This window comes from Sminthopsis crassicaudata, chromosome 1 (assembly GCF_048593235.1).
Source record: "Sminthopsis crassicaudata isolate SCR6 chromosome 1, ASM4859323v1, whole genome shotgun sequence".
Taxonomy (NCBI): domain Eukaryota; kingdom Metazoa; phylum Chordata; class Mammalia; order Dasyuromorphia; family Dasyuridae; genus Sminthopsis; species Sminthopsis crassicaudata.
In genome coordinates, this window is record NC_133617.1 from 434787471 (window position 1) to 434808121 (window position 20651).

Below are 20651 nucleotides of genomic sequence, written 5' to 3' on the forward strand. Positions count from 1 at the left end.
GAATTAATCTATTCAGCTTTGGTGTCCTGTTCTGGGGTGGGATGAATTGTTCTGAATTGGCAAGTGCAAATTCACCTAGTCTACCATACCTAATTGATACCAGATTAAGCTTTATTTGTTATCCAATTATCTGTCCTGGTGTCTTATCATTGCTTTTCCACGTCCTTTGATTCTCCCCCTGCCACATACACATACCACTTCTTGTCTACAAACAGGAATTCTATCAAAGCCATTGCTTCCACAAAGAATATGACAACTGACTGCTCTTTGGATTAATTCACCATCTTGTAACTTCCTAGACTCATATTCCCTTTCATTCTTCTTTAAGTGTTATCTCGACTAATAAGAATGTGAATTCAATGAAGTGAGAGACTTTCAGTATTGAAAATGTATTCTTAGCACTTAACAACACAGTCTGGCACATAACACTATTCTTCCACCCTTTCTTTTGTTTCTTTTCATCCTTTTTCTTCTTTCCTCTCTATTTTTATCCCTTTTCTTCCTATTTCTTTCTCCATTCTTTTACTTTTTTTACTAGCTTTTCTTCTTTTCTTCTAGCTTTCTTTTATAAAATGTGAACCTATATGAATAGCAGCAATGAAGTCAGCATATGCTGATCGCTCCCCTTCTCTTCATTCCATAATCTATTTTCCCCTAACCCCTTTTCTTCAGTTCTTACTCTCCTTTACCCTTTCTTTCCAGGTGTCTCTGAAACTGTTATTGGAGAGCAAAGAAAAACTTCACCTTCTTCACAATTACACATCAGATTGCCTTTACTGACATTTAATCATTCTTCCATTGGGGCAGTCAATGATAATGGCATTGCTGAAAAGAGGAGCAAAGCAGCCAGCCTCCATTTGTGCTTGTCACTGATAAGGCTAATTTGCTTATAAATCACACCTGGTGGCCTGTTCCTTTTTTTAGGCCAAGAGAGGATTGGTACCAAGGGTAATTCCCTCTTCCACTCACCACTTATTAGGGAGGGCTCTTCAATCAGTACTCCCCATCAACAACAATTTGGTTTTCTTGAACTCGGTTTCAAATGGATATGCTGAAGTCAACCAGTCTGAGAGAATGGGAGACAGGGCTATGAAAATGAGAAGTCGCTTTAGAATGGCACCCACCTTTCATCCCTATCTCTATATTCAGTGTTCTCCAATCATCTCTTTAAACTGCTGGGGCTCTGAGAGGTGGGTGGAGAAGAATGGCAAAAACACAAGCATAGACATACATACAGATAGGAGATGTATCTTCTTGTCCTAAATTTCTAAGAATTTTTGCAAGAAACTCCCACTCTCTGTTTGCATGCTCAGCCTGCCCACTAGTCATCCTGAAGCTGATATTAATCCCATTATTTTTAGGCTTATAGCATAACAAAACCAGAGTATTTCTTTTCTAGTGATTGACAACTTGTGTCAAGAAACATTTGTTTTTGAGCTTTTGAAGGGTGGCTCAGCTGCTGAATTCCTTTAGGTCTAAACTGTGAAGAGAACCTCTGCTCTTATCACTGTAAGCCAAGTGAGTGTCAGGAGCTCCCACCTGCATTGACTGATTTAATTAATACCTCTGTGTCCCTTGGTTATCTACTGCCACCTTGGAGTCTGTTGTCATTTATTCATTATTAAATCTGCTTGGTGAAACACCTGTCGGTTAGACAAGCCAGTTCTGAAGCTCCTGGCAGACACCCATTCTCTAAGATCCTTAAGAAAAAAGACTTGAAAAAAAGTCACAAGAATCCTTTGATTTCTGAGGCCATAGAAACCTTCAAATTTGTTGCAAGGATTATTGGTGACCGATGAGTCTGTGCTATATTATCTCAGATCTGGTGATTTCCCTTGTAAACTGCCTTCTAGATGTGTTGAAGCCATTCTGTGGTGAGACATTTTAATTTCAACTATAAATGGCCTTTTGAGAAACACAAGCTCTATTCAAAGGGCTATTCATGAGACCTATGACTAAATTATTAAACCAATCAGTCTTACTACACAAATCCAGAGGATTTGGATTCTTCATTGATCTAAAGCAGAAGTCAGCAAACACTGGCCAAATTAATGGATGTGCTGTCTATTTGTATACCACTTCCAGCTAAGGAGCTAGGGTGGTCTTACAAAAACAGGGAGTAGGCAGGGTCTGTGTCAGGCATTTGCTGACCCCTGACTTAAATTATAGCTGATTTACTGACTGCCAGAATCACAAGAATTCTAGTGCTTGAGACAAATTCAGCTGAGTGAAGAGTATATCTGGGTTTGTCCATCACATGATTGGAATAGACTAAAAATAACATTTAAAGGAATTGGAAGCCTTAAAACAAATAAACAAACAAAAATTATGGGAAGTCAAAGAGTTTGAAGAATATAGGAGATGAGTTGGAAAAATCATGAGTCAGATGGTAGTAGAATTATTGAAAGGAAAATAAGTGGCTTGGCTGCCCATAGCAAAGAGGATCTTGAGATAATAAAGTGACTATAAAAGAGGAGAAGTGGCTAATTAGTAATATACTTAGTGGAAGAGTCTGAAGTGACAGTGGGAAACATGAAATATTTCAGTTTTCTTTTGGGCCTGAGTATCAGACAGAGGATGTGAGAGAAGGAATATGGAGCAGTTACCAAGAGAAGTAGCATCTGTAGGTGAAGTCCAAGTTTTAGTGAACATCAGAAAACCAAAAGAGGTGAGGAAAAGAGATCTAGGATGAAGAGAATTAGGTTTTTTTGGTTTTGTTTTGGGTTGTTGTGGCTCTTGGGAGGAGGGGTTAATAATAGAACAGAGTTCATAAAGACTCAGTTAAAAAAGGGAGAGAAAAAAAGGGCTAGGAAAGACTAACATTTGAGTTTATTATGAAGAAAGGGATAGACCAATACATGTTACATTCATTGCTGATCTCTCTGCTGATTCCAAATGTCATGGTATAGGGACCAAATATCAGAGCCAAGGCAAGTTCTGGGTGAGAAATATAATAGTCATAGGAAGGTGGAGCAGAGCAGGTCAGGATCCAAGTAGGGAGGAAGTTTATCCTCTAGAGAAAGGAAGTATATCCCCTTTTCTTGGTTTTGACAACTGGGACAAAGTCCTGCCAACCCACTGTTAGTTCTGGCTTTTCTTACTGCCAGAGGGCTATAATATCTACAATTATATTTTCTGTTCTTGCCTCCTATGACAGCATTGGCCTTTCTTCAAGTGTCAGACCAATAGATTCTGGGCATATCCTGTGATGCAGATATGTCCTTTCTCATTATAATAGACTTGTCTCATACTCTATTCATTCAAGATCCCTCTGTCTAACTCCTAAAGTGAAAGGTAATTTGAGAAATGAAAACCTCCATGTGGCATAGACTTATCTCCAAGTTCTCAAAGAATATATTAGTAAAGCACAAATTCTAGCAATTCGCATAAGCTGGAAAATTTTTGAGAATGGGTTCCATGTTGAATCTATCCCATATTGAATATTATTCAAGGACGAACCTAGATAAGTTCAGAGCTTCATCATCAGAAGACTGATATTAGATAATTTTTTTTAAAGTGATACTCATGTAACTGTCTTCAAAGGCATGGGTGTGTATGATCATTTTGGAGAAGTGACAATAACTGTGCCAAGGAAATGAAAAATGTTGGTCATCAGATGACATCATGCTGGATAATAATAACATTTTTATAATACTGAATGCCAAGCACTTTACAATTATTATTTCACTTGATCCTCACCACAATCCTAGGAAGTGGGTGCTGTTGTTACTGACATTTTATAAAAGAGGAAATTAAGGTAAACTGAGGTTGTCACTTGCCCAGGATCACATAATTAATGTGTCTGAGATCGATTTGAATTCATATCTTCCTGACTCCAGGTGTAGCACTCTATCTACTATACCACCAAGTTGCCCTAGACTACCAGATTTTTTTCTGCACTTGATAACATTTGTTATGCAGGGAAAGTGGGGAAATAAGACAAAACTCTATCTGACTTCCTGGAGGAATTCCTTTGCTATGAAAAGACATAGAATTAACATTACAATACTTTTTTTTTTTTTTTTCCTGAGACAATTGGGGTTAAGTGACTTGCCTAGAGTCACATAGCCAGGAAGTGTAAGTGTTTGAGTTCACATTTGAACTCAGGTCCACCAGACTTCAGGGCTAGTGCTCTATTCACTGTACTACCTAGCTGCTCCATTAGCATTACAATTCTGAACTCACTCTCCCTGCTCTTATCAACCATCATCTTTAGCTAAGAGGACTATATAGATATAAAGTTTTCCACAAGTTTGATCAATTAAAATTCATATTTTGAGGTCTAGATTCATAATTTCATCCCTATGAGAAACTTTTATTATGGAAATTCCCTCTGTAGCTTATATAATTTTAGAGAGTTGCCTGGAAATTTGCTAAGAGATTCAATGGCTTATCTATGGTCACAGGTCACTTTTCTGAATCACAGGTAGTGTTTGAATCTAGATCTCTGACTTCACAGCAAGACCTCTGTCTATTATGCTGCTTATGAAAATTAAGAGATAATGACAATGATAACAATAACAATATCATAGTAATTATAATAAGTATTTATTTAAGGTTTACCAAGTATTTTACAAATATTACTTCAATTTATCATGACAACAAGAATTTATTAAACATTTACTATGTGTCAGGAATAAAGTACTGGGAATAAAAATATAAGCAAAAAAAAGACAGCTCCTGTTTTCCTCAAGTAGTTTATATTTTAAAGGGGAAAAACACAGCACACATAGGAACTGAAAAGCAGGGGTTATAGAAGTGTGTGTGTGTGTGTGTGTGTGTGTGTGTGTGTGTGTGTGTGTGTGTGTGTGTGTGTGAAATATTGAAGGCAGAAAGTCACAATCAATGCCAGGAAAGAAGAGTTGGCTAGACTGAGCCCTTCTTCAAGATGAGGCTCTGGGAAGAGTTCATCAATGAAGAAAGTAGTGAAGGATATTTCAGGATCAGAATATTTCAGGATCTACTCAAGTTACTTGGTTTCAACAATCCTAACAAACACAAGATGAGGGAAGCATGGATAGATGGCAAAACCTCATGATCAGGGCCAGACAGAGTTTTCGCCTAATATGGTAAGTTTGGAGGGTGTCAACAGTCTCATTCCAAGGAACATTTACATCTTCTTAAATTGCCCTTTTCCTACAAAGTTACAGAAACCCTGAACCAGAATGTGTTCTTATCATTTCTTTGGTTAAAAAAATCCTCAATATCATGGAGTATGCTTCCTTTCCCAGGATGGCAATACCAACAGCCTACCTGCAGCTTCACCCACTCTTAGTCCCACATGCACACCTCCCTCCTAGTCTTGCAGAAACCTCAAGTGTTCTAGGCAAGTTTCCTCTCATCCCACTCAGGGCTAAACCCCAAATTTGCCTCTTTCTTGCTTGATTCATATGCAAATTTCACTAGATGAGCCCTGTTAAGTAACAAATCACTTGAAAAAAATGATGGGCTGTGGGTCTTAGTAAACTACAATCTCAATATATCTCAACACTATGATATAAAAGTCAAAAAAGTTAATGTTATTAAAATAAGAGGCTTCATCAAGAAAAGAGACCCAATGTTCAGAACCAGGAGAGTAACTGCACTGCTGTCCTATGTATTAGTAAAAACATCTGAATTATTTTAGTCTAGGTGCTACATTTTAGAAAAAAAAATTTTTTTTGTCTAATGGTATCCATCTTTAAGGTAGGAGGAAGGGAAAAAGTGGGGGGAAAAAGAAATTTATGTGATAATTTTATTATATATTTAAAAGGAATACCACATTGTAAATAAACAGATTTAATTTCATATGCAATCATCTTTTTTTTTAAATTCTACTATGTTATGGAAATGCTTGTTTCATTCCATAAATTCAAAAGAAAATAAATTTTAGAATTTTAAAAAGAAAGGAAATTAATAAGCTTAAGAGCATCTAGAGGAAAGTAATCAAGCTGGTGAAGACCCTCCAATTCTGGAACTGAGGATGTTTCACCTAGAGAAGACACAGAGGGGACATTATAGCCATCTGGAGAGGGATTACTGGTGTGCTTGGCCCCAGATCCTAGACAGAGGTAGGACTGATATTTGACAGTTTCAGAGAGCCAGATTTTAACTCAACATCAACAGGTGTCATGGGTTTTCTGGGGAGTAAAAGCTGCCTCCTCCCTGGAGGTGAAGCAGAATCTGGACCAAATTACAAGACTAAATATAAAATCGCTTGTCTGATGTTCAAAGACCTTTTTAACCTTTCTTCCTCCCCACATCTTTCCAATATTCATACAATTCTTCTCCCTACTTCTCTCAACATAGGTATTCTGCTATCTAGTGACTCTGAGCTTCCTTGCTGTTCCTCCAACAAAACAATCCATCTCCTGACTCCCAGAATTTTCACTAACTGTTTTCTGTTTCTGGAATGTTCTCCCTCTGATCTCTGCTTTTTGTCTTCCCTGGATTCTTTCAACTCCCAGATAAAATCTCACCTTTCTAAGCCCTCTTGCTTCCCATCCTTTACGCTCTATTGATGATTTCATTTTATCCTATACATAGCTTGACTTAGCATAGTACTGAGCATAGTAGCTCACATGTTTTCTCTTTTCAACTGTGATCAGAGACTGTCTTATTTTTCTCTGTATCCCAGCACTTATCACAGGCTGGCACATAATAGGTGTTATAATACAAATTGGACTCGATGGCTTTTGAAGTCTCTTTCAACTCAGAATTCAGTGATTATTTGTGATCATCTTTCCCAAAGGAAACTTTCCATTTAGCCTTATTACTATAGCATTGATGAAGGTAGGTCTGTATGCTGAGAATACTTCAGTGATTAAATGAACAGAATGCCTGATAAGGATTCATAAAACCTGGATTCTGATCCCAGCTCTACTATTTACCAACTTTATCACTTTGAGCAAGTCATTTTAACTCTCTGAGACTCAATTTTGTCATCTATAAAATGGGGGTAATAATACACGGTCTATCTACCCTCAGTGGTTGTAAGACAAGGGCTATTATTCACTTTCAAACTGTAATGTACTTTTTAGACTATAAAATACAAGCAAAGTTTGAGACATTGCTATTATTGCTATTTCCCATTAAATTGATCAGCCTTTATAATGAAGTCAATATATTGTTATCACTATCTTTTATGAAGAAAATGAATGCTAGTTGATGTGTAACATCTACTTGTTCAGTATAATAATTATACAATTCACATATTTATATTTCTTTATCTTTATAATCATTCATCAGAGATCCACTATTATTATGAAAACAATGACAATGATCTTCATTTAGTTTTTTAAAGTCTCCCCCATCATTAAAGTAACACATTTCCTTCTAGTCTTTTTAGTATCTAATGATTCGGAAATTTGCCATTTTTTGTGTCTTCTTGGGGAAAACCTGTTTAAACATTCTTTGTTTTATAGATGATTTAAACTGGTGTTTGCCACTTGCTTTATAAAGAGTTTTGAGATTTTAGAAGAAACACTGAAAATAAAATGCTATGATGAGACTTTTAAAAAGCTAACCTATGTGAATGGGTAGGTTTGGACATAGAACGAATTATATTGTTTCTGAATCTCAAGAAATTAAAATAATATTTGTTAAGAGATTTCTAGAAGGTTCAAAGTGACTTAAGTTAGCAATTCTGCCACACACTCAGCCATCTGTCCATCTGTACATACACATATACATACACACAACACACACACACACACACACACACACACTCATACATCTACATAGATTCTAGATGGTAGAAATCCTGACCTAACCAAAATTCATAAAGAATGGGATTAATTGAATTTATTTTTAGATAAGAATCAAAAATCATTTTGGGAGAGAGATTACAATTATTGTTGATGAAAGTCTTTCTAAAATGTAGCAGACAGGTATGTATGCATATATGCCATGCATGCTACAATATTAATATTTTCTTCCTTAATATTTCCCATCTTATAGTTGTATACTACACAATTTCCTAAATTGGGATTTTATCTATTAAAGCTTTGCAGCAATAAAATTTTCCACATATAGGGTCTCTCTACTAATACTTGACATTACAGAAACATTGGATGGGTATACTTTCTGGGTTTAGGAAATAGAACCTACCAAGAAGAAAAGGATGATTTTTTTAAAATTATCTTTTAGGACCTTAATTCTGAATTTGAAAGGTCACTGCACAGAACTACAGATGTAAATCTGGAAATTTTTTTGGTGCATTTATTTACATGAAAGTTTGGGGATGATTGCTTACCATGTTTGTCTTTTAATGGGGGAGTCAGCTATAGCCCGAACACCAGAAAACTCCATCCATTTGGTCCTCAGAATAGTACCTACAGTTAGCTACTCTAAGTATAGTTTCCATATTTTAAAAATAAGTATAGATCAGTTAATTAAGAATAAAGATTTAAATTCAGGTCTTCTTATTGCAAATTGCAAGTTCTCTGTCTCCTGAGGTTGTCATGTTGCATTTGGAAAAGCCATAAATTTCTTTTGTCTGCATCAGCCTTCTGAAAATACATGATAATTTTTAAAATGGGCTTGATTTAGAATAGTATCAGTTACATCAAACTAAATCTACAAGTATTTAGTAAATAATAGGAAAAGAACATTATTGAAGGTCTTCCTCTAAATTTTTCCAGACATTATATGGATACTAATGGAATAATACAACTAATGTGCATTGGTTTTCCCTGGCTCTTACTACACTTTTTAAAATAGTCCTACAGTCTTCCTATGTTATTCCCCAAGCTTTTAATCATATGCAACTCCTTATTTATAACATGTCATAAACCCGATCATGCCCACCATATATCTCTTCGTTGCCCTTTGGGCGATACTCAATTTTAATTCTTCAGAGACCATGGAAGGCTTTGACTCACAAGTAGGGATGTGCTAGTAAATGTTTAACAACCAGCTATTCCTAAAAAAAGTAGACATGGTATGTTTTAAGTTTGATCTGTTTTATTAGCATATTCGCCATCATTTTCTTTAGTCTAAAAAATCAACAAAATAATAACCAAGCCCAGATTTATAGCACTTAAGGATTTCCAAGATATGAAAGCCCAGTTTGAAAATTGAGCAACCAGCTCTTCATACTTACACAAGCTGACTCTAATATGGCCCTGCCATTACTACACTATGTCACTGAAAAAAAGTTGCTATTTTGAAGATAGGCCATTAGTTAAAGGAGAAATTTGGACTCATTAGAAGATATAACAGCTTATTACAGAACATCCAGCCCATTCTCCTTTTCAATTTTGAGGCAAACTCATTTTCCATCAATGTATCTGTCCAAGATTTAGCTGCTGATTAATAAGTCTGGTTGGTGAATTTTGCAGATATTCAGAGTCACAGATGTAAATATAAAGGACCTTAGAGGTTATCTATCCAGTTATATCAAACACAAATAAACAAGGCCACTAAACCTTGAGTAAAATTACCTGCAGAGGACATATTGATTGAAAAAAAAAAAAGAAACCATGTTAGTATTATCTATATTCTATTGTATCTTAATTTATTTTGCTAAATATTTCCAAATTAATTTTAATTTTTTTGGTCTCTATTTGCAGGGCTATTTGACACCTTTGATTAGTCCAATAGTCTTAGATTAAAAAACTGAGAACCGGAGAGATTAAGTAACCTGCCCAGGGACACATACAGTGTAACTATAACTAACTACATCATCATAATCATCATCACCATCATCATCATTATATTATGTAGTACTTTAAGGTTTGTAAAGCTCTTTGCAAGTATTATTTTATCCTTGCAACCACACTGGCATGGAGCTGCTGTTATTATTTTATAGACTCTGGACAGTAAGAAACATGCCAATAAGAAGGTACCAAAACAACTATTAATAATTGCTTTACAATTTGGAGCTATGCCTAAAGGGCTATCAAACTGTACATACCCTTTGATCCAGCAATGTTTCTCTATAGCCCAAAGATATCATAAAGGAAGGAAAGGGACCCACATGTGCAAAAATGTTGGTGGAAGTCCTTTTTGTAGTGGCAAAAAACTGGAAACTGGGTGGATGCCCATCAGTTGGAGAATGGCTGAATAAGTTATGGTATATGAATATTATTGTTCTATAAGAAACGATCAGCAGGATGATTTCAGAGAGGTTTGAATTGATCCTAAGTGAAATGAGCAGAACCAGGAGAACTTTGCACATGACAACAGCAAAATTATACAATGATCAATTCTGATGGATGTGGCTTTTTTCAGCAGTGAGATGATTCAGACCAGTTCCATTGATCTTGTGATGAAGAGAGCCATCTGAACCCAGGGAGAGAAGTGTGGGAACTCAGGGGGGAATTATAACATAGCATTTTCACTCTTTTTGTTGTTGTTTGCTTGTGTGTTTTTTTTTCTCATTTTTTCCCTTCTTGATTTGATTTTTGTGTGTGTGTATGCAGTAAGATAATTGTATGTATGCATATATTTTACCATGTTTAATATATATTGGTTTATTTGTTATCTAAGGGAGGGGGGAGAAGGGGAGAAAAATTAGAACACAAGATTTTGCAAGGATTAATGTTGAAAAATTATCCATACATATCTTTTGAAAATTAAAAAGCTTTAATTAAAAAATTGCTGTAACTGAACGAGAGCAGTGGCATAGTAGCTAGAAAACTCTTTCACAGTCAGTCCTATCTGGATTCAAGTCTTGTCTCTGACAAGGAAGCACAGGATTTAAGAGCTGGAAGTGAGTTGCTAGTCTTATCCATATGTAGAAGGGACTCTTACATGACCAATAAATAATCATTCAGCCTCTGCTTAAAGATTTCAAAGGAGAAGGAGGCTTTGCAAGTCAGCATGGTTCACTTTTTATTGTTAAGATGTTTTCTTAGCATTGTCTATTTTTTTTCTTTGCTACATTTGTCCATTCATCCTGATTCTGCCCTCTGGGACATACAAAATTAACCTAATCTTTTTTTTCATGTGACAGGACTTCAAGTACTTGAAACAGCAATCATTTCTATCCTTAAGTTTTTTCTTCTCTAGATAAATGCCTAATTCCTTCAGCTATTGCAATCAATAGAAAGCCCTTCTCCACCCTCGTCTGCCTTCCTTTGGATACTCACTGGCTTATTAACATCCTTCCTAAATTGTGGTGTTCAAAACAACAGGGATGAGGACCAGACCTGGGATTTCACTGATACAGGGACTTCACAGACGACAAAACTCTTTATCTTAATACAGTTTGACACCTTTGCAACTTAGTATTAGAGAATTATCTAGTGTCCTAAGGGATTAAGTAATTTTCTCAGGGTCACAGGAGTCAGTACATGTCAAAGATGTCATTTGATGAGAGGTCTTTCTGGCTTCAGAGTTGACTCTCTATCAAATACACTGATGCTATCAAACTCAAATAGAAAAGATCACTGTGTGCCATGCCGATCAAACTCCCAATAAATTATTTTACAAAGCTAGAAAAAATGATAAGAAAAAATGGAAGAACAAAAGGTCAAAATTTTCAAGGGAATTAATGAAAAAATGTGACCTAGCTGTACCAGATCAAAAATTATATTATAAAGGAGTGGTCATCAAAACCATTTGGTATTAGCTAAGAAACATAGCAGTTTATCAATGGAATAGATTAAGTTCAGAGAACAAAATAGTCAATGATTGTAGTAATCTAGTATTTGATAAACCTGAAGAACCCACCTTTGACAAAAGGTTGCTGGAAAAATTGAAAATTAGTATGGTAGAAACTAGGCATTAATATACAGCTAGTACCCTATACCAAGATAAAATCAAAATGGGTTCATGATTTAGAGATAAAAAGTAATACTATAAGCAAATTAGAAAAACAAAGAACCAAATACCTCTCTCAGAGAAGGAAGGAATTTGCAGCCAAATAAGAACTAGAGTATATTATGGAATTCAAAATGGATAATTTTGACTATATTAAATTAAAAAGTTTTTGTACAAACAAAACCAATGCAGACAAGATTAGAAGGGAAGCAGAAAAAAAATATATATACCCAAGGGTTCTGATAAAGGCCTCGTTTTTAAAATATAGAGAGAATTCATAAAAAACTTATAAGAATTCAAGCCACTCTCCAATTGATAAACGGTCAAAGGATATGAATAGACAATTTTAAGATGGAGAAATTAAAAACCTTCCTAATCACATGAAAAATTATTTAAATCACTATTAATCAGAGAAATACAGAGTAAGACAACTCTGAGGTACCACTGCATACCTCTCAGATTGTCTAAGATGACAGGAAAAGATAATAATGAATGTTGGAGGGGATGTAGAAAAACTGGGACATTAATAAATTTTTGGTGGAGTTGTGAACTGATTCAACCATTCTGGAGAGCAATTTGGAACTATGCCCAAAAGGCTATCAAACTGGACATACTCTTTGATTCAGCAGTGTCTTTCCTGGACCTGTATCCCAAAGAGATCTTAAAGGAGGGAAAGGGAAACATGTGCAAAAATGTTTGCAGTAGCTCTTTTAGTAGTGGCAAGAAACTGGAGTTTCTTTCCATCAGTTGGAGATTGACTAAGTTATGATATATGAATGTTATGGAATATTGTTGTTCTATAAAAAATGATCAGTGGGATGATTTCAGAGAGGTTTATAAAGACTTACATGAATTGATGCTAAGTGAAATGAGCAGAACCAGAAGAACGTTGTACCCATCAACAAGAAGATTATAATGATCAATTCTAACGGACATGACTTTTTAACAGAGAATTGATTCAGGCAAGTTCGAATAATCTTATGATGAAGAGAGCCATCTTCATCCAGAGAGAGGACTGTGGGGACTGAGTGTGGAACACAATATAATATTTTAATTTTTTTGTTGTTGTTTGCTTGCATTTTGTTTTCTTTCTCATTTTCTTTCCTATTTGATCTGACTTTTCTTACATAGCATTATAATTGTGAAAATATGTATAAAAGATTTGCACATGTTTAAAATATATTGGATTGGGGGCAGCCAAATGGTGCAGTGGATAGAGTACCAGCCCTGAAGTCAGGAGGACCTGAGTTCAAATTTGACCTCAGACACTTAATGCTTCCTGGTTGTGTGACCCTGGGCAAGTCACTTTACCCCAATTGCCTCAGCAAGGAAAAAAATAATAATAATAATAATATATATATATATATATATATATATATATATATATATATATATATATATATATATATATATATATTGGATTACTTGTTGTCTAGGGGAGGGGGGAAAAGAAGGGAGGGAGAAAATTTAAAACACAAGATTTTTCAAGGGTAAATGTTGAAAACTATCTATACATAAGTTTTGAAAATTAAAAAGCTTTAAGAAAAAAAGAAAAGATTACTATAGACAGCATATTGACTTATTGGTGGTGATGGTGAAATTCAGTTTTGTCTGACTCTGTGATCCCATTTAGGGTTTTATTGGCAGAGATACTTGAGTGAAATATCATTTCCTTCTCTTTTTTATTTTAATTTAACTTATTTTCTTTTTTTTTAATTATATATATATTTTTTTATAATATTATCCCTTGTATTCATTTTTCCAAATTATCCCCCCCTCCCTTTATTCCCTCCCCCCGATGACAGGCAATCCCATACATTTTACATGTTTAACTTATTTTCTATACATAAATTTTAAAGATTCATTTTGCTTTTAATTTATGGAGGGAAACAAGCATTTCCATAGCAAAGTATAATAAATATATAATATTCAAATTTAATATGATGAAAACTATAAAAGTATAAAATAGTATAAGTCTATTATGTATAACTTGCTATTCCTTTTAAATATATAATAGAGTTATCATGTAAATATCTTTTTTCCCTTTTTTTTTCTTTCCTCTTCCCTAGAGATGGCTTATGACATATACACACATATTCCATATAATCATTCTATGTATAGTTCTATTTATAAGTTTTTTTCTTGATATAAATAGTATCTTCATATGTTCTTTATTTTTAATTTGTATATTTATAATAATCAAAATGACTTAGTTGCTCAAAGTTGTTCTTAAAATGACATTGCTTTTTCTATATACAATATTCTTTTGGTATTGTTCACTTTGTTTTTTACCTTTTTGTGCAAGTCTTTAATTGTCTTTCTAAGATCAATGAGCACAGTAATTGTCTGTTATAACATATACCACAAATTGTTCAATTACTCCCTAACTGATGAAAATCCAGCCTGAGACACTTACTAGCTATGTGATTGGGCAAATCATTTCACCCTATTTGCCTCAGTTTCTTTTCTGTAAAGTGAATCCTTTTCCTCTACAACTCATTTTACAAATGAAAAAAAAAAAAAAAGGCAAATAGGGTAAAAAGCCTTGGGCAGGATGGTACAGCTAGGAAATGTGTGAAGCTGGATTTGAACTCAGGTTTTCCTGACTCAGGACCCAGTGTTCTATTCACTGTGCCACCTATATCATCTCTGTCGCATTGCATTTTTATTTATTCTGTTAAAGGTTCAATTACAATTTAATCTGGTTCAGAGCACCTTGAATTTGACACCTCTGCATCACACCAGGCTTCCTGGCATAGTAAACAGAATTGAACACAATGTGACATCTGAATAAAGGTAGAATACAGTGTAACTATTACTTCCTTTTCTGGTAAACTGTGCCTTTTTACTGCATCCCAAGATTGAATTCACTTTTTTGGCTACCACAACATACTGCTGACTCAAAATAAACTTGTAGTCCATAAAGAAAAACAATCTAACAACAAAAAAACATGCAAACTCAGATTTTTTTTTCAGAATAGTTCTTATCTATTCAAGCCTTATTCTTATTCTTATACTTGTGAAGTCAACTTCAGTAGCCAAGTATAAGAATTTATGTTAATAACTTTGGAATTTTATCTAATCACTTTCATCACATACTCTAGCTGGTCAGGATGCTTTTGGATGTGTGTTTGCAAATTTTATGAGCATCCATCCATGCCTTTATGCATGTCAGTGATTAAAATGTTAAACTGCATAGGGCTAAGCAACGATCCCTGCAGGACTCCACCAGAAACTTTCTGCAACATTAGCATCATATCATAAAGAACGAAATTCTAAGATAAGTCATCCAGTAAGCTGAGATGAACTAATTCTATTACCATCCAGTCTACATACATTCATATTCTCTCTAAGAACTGTATGGGGTACATACTGATTTTGTAACTCTTAATATGTCACTTATATTTCTTTGTGTCCAGGGAAACTCTTAAAATTGCAAAAGAGATGCCAATCTTCATTGATAAAGGGTGTTGACTTGTAAGGAGTTACCTATATTAATGAAATTATATGTATCATGAAAAATTGTATTTATTATAGGAGTTCACTTCAAATTACCATGCCCTGCACTCTCTCTCACATACCCTATCTTTTCCTGTTTTGTCCTTCTCTCCTCTCTTTTCCCCTATCACTTCCACTCCCCTGGTAAACAGTTGGGCAAGTGGAATGAGGAAGAAAAGGGTACCATGATTCACACTCGCAAGGAAACAATAACAAAGAAGAGGACAATATATCTCCATATTCATTTTTTCCTTTCCTATTTAAAAAATATTGCTTCATTCAACAATAATTGAATGCTAATTATATACAAGACATTGTAATAGGCAGAGTAATAACTAGAAGTTTGGGAATCTTGGGGTAAACATCACCAAACTTATTGCCAAATCAATTTTTAAATGTAGATAAAAAATAGGAAAACATTTGGAACTTGACCCATGGAAGGGATACAAATATCCTAGAATACTGTAAGGGCACTGTGAAAGAGGCTAGGCAGAGAAATTAGGGGAAGAATAGAGTAGGATGTGGTTTTTAGGGGGAAAGAAAAATAGACTTGTTGGTTCCAATTTAATTATTCTTGCTAACTTTCTGAGAGAAACATTGTAGCATAGTAGATGATTGTTCCCCTGTCTTCAATCTTACCTCCAACAAATACTTCATAACCTTGAGCTGTTGTCCTTCTGTCTTGGTAGAAACAAGATAGTACCATGGAAGACCGCTATATTAGAAATCAGAGATCTTGGATTCAAATCTTAATTCTGCTTCTTACTATGTATATAACATTTGGCAAGTCCTCTAATCTCTATAAAACTGGGATGGGGAAGAGGCAGCATTGAGACCAGATGTCCTCTGTCTTCCCACCTTCTAGTTTTCAATCTGCACAGAGAAGAATTGTATTTGCAGAGTTATCTATCTGGGAATTCAGTAAGAAAATCATAAGTCTGATTTAAAAATAAAAACTTTTTTTAGCAGGAGCTCAGCCCAGCCATTTTTGCCTGCCAGGGTATTAATAAAGTCAAGACCTTTTAAATTTCTATACAATGGGTGATATCCTATTCTCCCTCTCTAGTTATAGTTCTGGTGCTAGATACCTTGGATGAGCTGGACTGAGATAGTAATTTATTATTTGGACAATAGCCATAGGATATTCTAGGGAAAGAAGCAATAACCCAGGTGTCCTCTCATTATAGAGAACCTCGAGAGAAGAATAGAGGCAAACTTTCTTAGAAACTAAGGACTAGACTTTAGCATCTCAAATCATACTGACTTCTTAACATCTCCAGCTTGACTGTTATGAGCAGAGGCGAGAGATACATATTTTCACAAGATGGTAATCACAAAAGGTAGAGCTATGAGATGCTCTTCTGTTCCATTATAGTAAAACATCAACCCCAAAGTAAAAAAAAAGAAATCAAATCACCCTCTCCCATAAGGTTTGCTCTCCATTACTGTCAATACTGGTAATCTGATGTACAAGCACACTCTGGCTTCTTTCTGAATCCTGCCCCTTTCCTCTCTGGATTTTTATGGCACTACTCTTTCTTGGTTATTCTGTCTATAGGCTCTTTTTCTGGCTCCTTTCCTGGTTTATTATCCTCTCCCCTGAAGAGTAAGTGCTCCCTAAGGTTTTATCTGGGCCCTTTCCTGTTCTCTCTCTTGGTGATTTTCCCTGTATCTTGATGATTATTAGCTCACATGGGCTTAATCTTTATCCTAGATTTAGATAGCCAGCCCTTGTCCCAAATCTCTATCTCATTTAGAGATAGAAAGTCCATATAATTCTCATTTAATTTACTTATGTACATCCTCTGTCATCAATACCCATTTTAGAGGACTCTGCTAAAGAAATTTTAGAGTTTTGTAAGACGAAGCCATTATGTATTTTTCCCAGCCCACTAAAATACTTTGGTTATTGCTATACAAATATATCTGAATCAGCACAAAAGCTGAGTTAAAAAAGCAAAGTGATTGTTTTCTTTCCAAAGAAAACATTTCACTCTTTCCATTTCTTAAGAGGCATCATAGAATTCTGTACTTGGAGGCAGAAAGACCAAAGTTCAAATTCTACCTTTGATACTTACTAGTTAAATGCCCATGGATAAAATAATTAATCTCTTTCAGTCTCTGTCTCCTCCTTTGTAAAATGTATGTAATAATAACTATTTAAAGCAGCCCTGGTATATGACACTCTGGAGCTTTTATCCACTCAGCACTGTAAGCCAATGGTGAAGAATAAATGAAGCAATTGCCCAGGCTATTATGTGTGGCTACAAGGCCTATCAATAAGATCAAGCAGATGTAGGGTCAATTTTGAGAAAGCCTTCCCTCTTAAAAGGGGAGAATGGTTCAATTTTCATCTCATACTTATTAGGGCCTCACCTATAATCCAAGAGAAATTTTATTACACAAAGTTTACTTATGGCTCATTCACAAAGTAGTTGATAACAATATAGAACTGATGTTTATTTCCTATGCCACAAAAAAGTGTAAAATAAACAAAAAAAGAACTCAAAATGCATATTGACACATATTTAAAATAGTAACTTGTAACTCCTGTTTTAGATTTCTAGAATGTAGGAAATATTCCTAGGAGACTTGTGAGACAATTGATGATCATCTCCTCTGAAAAGGATATAGTTATGAGGAGTCATTGCTGTTGAACAATTAGCACCCAATTCAAGAACTCCAGATGCCTTAAATTCATAATAGAATATTAAGATTAGAAATACCTATTCCCCAAGATCACTTTTGGTGATTTTGCTCAGGGCAAGAAACACAAAGCAGAACAGGCAGCCAGGATTTGAAATCAGTCTCTGGTTCACCTAAACAAGCACATCTTACATATGCTTGATAACTGCATGATAACTGCAGCTAGAGAGACAGTGAGGAAAGAAATCCCTTCATCCCAGTTAGGAAGTCCAAGGAAGATTGGGCAGAGTCCTAAATGACATCCTCAAAAAAGAAAAGTAAGTGGATTAGAGTCTCTTGTTTTCTTTTCAGTTTACTGAATAGCTCATGCTAGCAGAGTAATTAACCCCTCATTCATAGGGACCAATAAGAGATTACTGTGTCATCCCAAAACACAAGTATTTTAGCATTGGGTACCCCAGTCCTGGGGATGAATAAAGAATATCTGATCATGTATATATCTTTTAATAATATAATAGATCATGTATGGCCCAGTGGAAGAGAAGAGAATAAATGCCTATCCCCATACATGTTATGTGGATTAACCACTGATACAACTAACATTTGTATTTATTCATACTTTTCATCTCAACAGTTTTCTTGTGAATATATTCAGGCTTAGTAGTCTGTATAGTTCTTTACCTAAGAAGCTTCTTGTCTTAGAGTAGTGGGGTTCATATACTGGGAAATAACATTTTCCACTTAAACCCAGAGATGATTATGATGATTGTTATTACTCCTACTGCTACTGCTAATTGCTACTGCTGCTACTACTATTACTACTGTTGCTGCTGCTGCTACTACTATTACTACTACTACTGACTTCTACTGCTGCTGCTGCTTTTACTATTACTGCTACTGCTGCTGCTATTGCTACTACTACAGCTACTATTATTTCTGTTGCTGCTACTACTACTGCTACTACTACAGCTACTGCTGCTGCTACTGCTACTATTATAACTGCTAATGCTACTACTATTAGTACTACTGGTGCTATTAGTATTACTGCTACTACTGACTTCTACTGCTGTTGCTGCTCTTACTATTGCTGCTATTGCTACTGTACTGCTACTATGACTACTGCTGCTGCTGCTACTACAACAGGTACTACTGCTACTATTACAACTACTACTGTTGCTACTACTATTACTACTACTATTAGTAGTACTGCTGCTGCTGCTGCTATTACTACTATTATAACTACTGCTACTGCTGTTACTACTAGTAGTACCTACTACCACTACTGCTGCTATTACTACTATTACTGCTGTTACTATAGTAGTACTCCTGCTGCTGCTGCTGCTGCTATTACTACTCTTACTACCGCTGCTATTGCTGTTACTATTACTACTGCTGCTGCTTAGTTAGAGGTTAATTAATTGCCTAAGGTCACAAAGATTATTGATGAGGCAAACTAGCAATAGACTTTAGATTTTATTATTTCTATTTCAGTACTCCATTTACTATATCACTTTGTCTTTTTTCCCCCATAGTTTATAAAACAGAATCTTGCAATAACTCTTTGATCTAATGGCAATGCAAGTATTATCTTTCCTATTTTACACATAAGGAACTTGAAATTCAGTTCTTGGCTAGGGCAACCTAAAAGTCCTTTTTTCTTCAAAGAAAAAATAATAATCCTAATCCTAATAAATCCTAATCCAGGAGACCAGAAAGGCTTAAACCCTGAAGGTTTAAGGGACAAACAATACTTGCTAGGTCATTGGCAGGATTGAAGTAAAGAAAAGAAAAGGGGGCATAAGAGAAAAGAAGTGAAAAGCATAGAATGAGGTGAAGGGAGGAAGCATAAAAGTGAATAGGAACAGATACAGGCAGCAAAAAAAGGCCACCTAACAATTGCCTTAGGACTGTCCTTTCTTGTGGAAGTTATTTGCTATCACAAAAACGGGTGCATTATATTTAGATCATAGGCAGCTATTCCACTCTGGAGACTCTCATTCTTCTCCTAATACCCCCTTTGGAGATGCATCAATATAAGGATCCATTACTAGGTCATTGTGCCCCCGGGTGTCCCCTGTCTGCATGACAATAGGCACTTTAGGAGCACAGACTCTTAGGATCTGAAAATTCTGAGGAACCCTGAGAGATTGGCAGGAATTCTCTCTCCTGTGAATACTAAAGCATACTTACGTTCTGACACCTTTTGCTTGCAGGCCAACCACTCAGTATTAGCTTCACAAGCTGCCTACTTGGTCAAGTTTAATGTCAGATTAGAAGTTAAAAAGAAACAGAATTTGCCTCTGATATCTCCTTTCCACATCCAGAGGGAGAGATAATTAGCTTTTCATGACAGGCACAATCCCTGAAGATAGTCATGGCTAGATCCAACAGCCCTCAGCTCTCCAGAGGAGTTCAGAAATAATAAAATGAATGCATAAGCAACAACAACAAAAAAAGGCTATTCTTGGGACTGCAGGACATTCTTAAAATGACCAAATTAAGTGTCTGCCAGGCTCTTGGGATGCCCAAGTCTTATTGCCCACTGCGTTCCTTCATCTGGAGCCCAAAAGATGCCAGGGTTTGTAGCATTACACACAGTGTAGTGTCTGAGTCAGCATATGGGCTTGGATGTTTATTAACTATGTCATCTGAAGCTTTTTATTTAGCCTTAGTTTCTTCATCTATATAATAGGGACAATAATACTTTTATTATCTTATACTATTGTCAAGTGTTTTATAAAGTTTAAAGTCCTATATGACTA